Here is a 3,704-nt window from a genome sequence, read left to right on the forward strand (position 1 = left end):
CAGGGTTTTACCTGGGAAATAGAGACAACGATCTGAGTCTGAGAATCTGGCTCATTGTTATCTTTTAATCATAGTATTTACAAGGCTAGGAGACATTATTTTGTCACTCTTCTGAGCAGATCAAATTTTGAAGACTCTTCTTTTCACTTGCAACCTGGTCAGTTTGACCCAGCAATGTTTATTCAATGTCATAACTACTTACTTTAGAGAACAAGGAGTCAGGGTAGGGGGTGAAAGGGAAAAACAAATTCCCCACCACCCAGTCTGTTCCAGTATGGGCTGGAGGGGAGTGTAAAGGGTTCATTCTACGTTAGAAACATGAACAGTTTTGATTATCCCTTATAGAAACACTGGGCAGAGGGGTATTAGGAAGCCTGTCCAATACAGAGGGTTGAGGGGAGGAAAGAGATTTCATACCCTTCTTCTTCACATTCTTCATGTCGAGCTCTGAATAAAGGGCATCACTGTTGTCTGCAGCACTGGGGTTATCTACAGGTATTCAATCATGCATTAGGTACATCACTTGGATATATAGTGTTGGTTTAGTAGTCTATAAAATACAGTTGCAGCCGGATCTTTTTTCAGTAGCGTGCTTAATGACAATGTGTAACACTTAAGAAACACTTGTTCTATAAATATAAAATACTGTAGTCCCTTAAGTAATGAATTGTTATTTTAGATTCACTTTACATGGTTGCATTATTTAATCATGACGTCTTGGTGACGTTTAAGGCAGCGGGATGGCCAGAGTGGAGCTCTCAGAAACTTGTCTAACCCTTTGCGGTCCTGTATCAGATCAGGTCCGACAGTACGATTTTCCCTTTCCGGTCCAATGGCGGACCCTGTCCAACATCAAAAAGAAGTCAAGCGCAGGTCTCTAGTCATTTTTTCTCTGGAAAAAGCAGAGAAAACCTTTTAATGGCCGAGTGAGACCGATAGGAGCCGAATGAAGCCGAAAAAAATGGACGTATCTGAGAAATAGAGCTAGCAGCTGCACCGCAGAGATAACACGGACACAAACAAAATAGAGACCTGCTTCTGCATCCAGAGCTCAAAGAACATCACAGACATCTGCAGAGCTTTCTGAGGTGAGATAGTAATCAAACAATGACTGGGATCACATTATTGAGGAGTTTGGTGATAAAACGAGTGATCAGGAGAGGATTGATCAGTATGCATGTGTATAAAGAGAGAAGTGATAAATACAGCTAACAAGGGGTTGGGCTTGGCTGGAGATGCAGTACTGAGTGTCCTGATGCCTTTTAAACCTGTTTTACTCAGAAAAAATTATTTTAAACAGCGCTTGTAAAATAAACAGCACGTGTGAAAATAAATTGGACCCGATGTGCCTGACAAGTGCTGAATAAATGGACCGCTAATGGCTTAACCCCAAGTTCATCTGGTCCCGCTAACCTGTCAGCATGCAACGGACTGCCTCTGGTTTCTGTGAAAAACAAATCTGTTCCATGTATTTCTGATGGTTAACAGCTACACTCTGGGGTACCACATTCTCTGGACATTAGACATGTTTCTGAGTGCTCTACTGTGACCATACACTTTTAAGAAGCCCCCGTGATGTGAGGACTGATTACATACTGTACAAATCAAATCTAAACAGGAAGACGACATTAGTTAAGACAACTCTAGCCGTTAATTCCAAGCCAAGTCGCTGTTTGAAGTCCATGAAACACAAAGCAACTCTCAGGCAAGCTTTTCTTACACATTTTCCAGCAGCTGCTTCGAGATAGAGCAAGACTATGAAATTGATGTTAAGTTTGGTAATCATGTTGCTACTGTATCAGCCAGCTGCTTCAAAAGCTGCCAGAAATAGTTGGCTGAAGCTTGCCTCGTGTTCCACTGGCTTTAGGAATCTATAAACCTCCTTTGCTGCTCACCTATTTGTAACAATTAGGATTTAACATTGCTGTTTGTGAAACACGGACAACTGATTCTCATGACTCTGATATTTGGAAAATGGATACTGTCTTTCTTTTTAGTGATTTTCCCCAGTTTTTAGTTCAGGGGTTTCCAGTTTAAAACACATTTTGAAAAGTTGTTCCCCTATCAAGCAGGTTTGAGATCGTCTAACTGAAACATGATAAAATTCGTTTCTGGGTTTGTCTTCATTGTTCTCTATATCTCCGCTGGTGGCTGAGAGAGGATTTTTTGTCCTTCTTACCTTCTTGCTTCTTGACAAGGACAGCAGAGTACAGGACATCACAGTCGCGTTTTGATCTGGGTTTAGCTGAAAAGATAAATACTAGAACAATGAAACGAAATGCCAGTCACTTTAAGGTTTACATTGTAGTGTGCCTATGCAAAAGCCCTACCAAACTACTAAAGCAAAGCAATATTCATAAAGCCACTAATGTCCAAATCTCTCATGCCCACAGAGGAAAATTGAATTCGTAGATAGACACAACCTACAGTAAATAAATAAAGATGATATGATGATAAAGATTATTATCACATACTGAATCACACAGTGTCCTTCTATTCAATATGTAGTCATTGTAACAAGGGGGAGATCTGTGCTGACTCGTCTGGTGCGTTCATAGTGCTGTGGGTCATGGTAGTGACATGGAGAGGTGGGTGTGTGGGCTCTCTCTGAGTGACTGAGAGGCGGGCCTTGGGAGGATTGCTAGCCCTACAGAATAACGTTCTGCTGTTCCCGCAGGTCTGCCCCTCTAAGAAGTGCCGAGCTTGCGGAAGCTCTGGTCCAGGACTGAGAACTGCCGGGAGAAAAGACCTGAAAGAAATCTAAAGAGAAGAAAACCAAGGCAGTGATAGCGGGGAACCCTTGGGCAGACCTCCTCAGTATATAGACAGTAGGCTGAGGGAGCAGCAAGTGTAGGACGGGGACTCGGGCCGTGCGGGTAGCGACGGCCGGGGTAACGCTGCCGAATGAAGCACCTTTATTTTGTAATTTTATTTTCCTTTTTTTCTTTCGCCTTCTGTTTTTGATTATTCATTTTGAGCACCTGCGCCTACATTTGAACTGTTTACCGACATTGGAGTTCCTGTAGGCCTGTCTACCATCGCTGGTAGTCAGGCCACAGACAATAGCACCCTCTGCGGGCTAAAAAGAAAAAGCAACAACTAAATAAAAAAGGGCACTTGTGCTGTTTTTCAAGTACATACTTCTGTCTCCCGTGTGTCAGTGAATTACCCACCACCCTTCCACGGTAATGTACAGGTTAAATTTAATGGACAACCCAATACATGTTTTGTTTTCTGACCTGCTAATAAAATATCACATTATAATATGAGCCCTGAAAGAGAGGAGACTCAATACAGAAATACCTGGCTTTGTATTCTTTAAGTCAATCGTAGAGTAAAGGATTTCATCACCATTGGATGCTGAGGGGGTGTCAGTGACATGCACAGCTGGAAATACAAAATTGCAGTCATTAGCAACAAACATGAAATGTAAATGTGACTTAAGGGCAGAAGCCTACATAAATCCCCAGAGACAGACACTCAATAGTTATGCTAAAGAATGTCCAGACCAGATTTCATCACAACTGAACATGTGTTTCTTAAGACAGAAGTATACATGCAAGTGTGATGGACAGACAGACACGGCACCTCTAAAAATTCAAACACTCAATTTGGGAGCTGATGTTTAGTTGAGGTTTTGAGTCAGTAACTATGTAACTCTGTGTAACTGTGTTGTGTTTGAGGTAGTGAAGCCAAATACCCAA

At 42.0% G+C, this 3,704-nt stretch overlaps 1 long non-coding RNA gene across 1 annotated transcript; it reads right to left on the minus strand.

Annotated features, from left to right (window-relative positions):
- Nucleotides 1-7: 7 nt before the first annotated feature.
- LOC121307282 lies at nt 8-3,667 on the minus strand. Its single transcript, XR_005948306.1, has 3 exons — nt 3,304-3,667; nt 2,180-2,245; nt 8-489 (listed from the first exon to the last, which is right to left on the minus strand). It is a non-coding gene; the product is annotated as an uncharacterized LOC121307282 (long non-coding RNA).
- Nucleotides 3,668-3,704: the final 37 nt, after the last annotated feature.

This window comes from Polyodon spathula, chromosome 54, assembly GCF_017654505.1.
Source record: "Polyodon spathula isolate WHYD16114869_AA chromosome 54, ASM1765450v1, whole genome shotgun sequence".
NCBI classification, from domain to species: Eukaryota; Metazoa; Chordata; class Actinopteri; order Acipenseriformes; family Polyodontidae; genus Polyodon; species Polyodon spathula.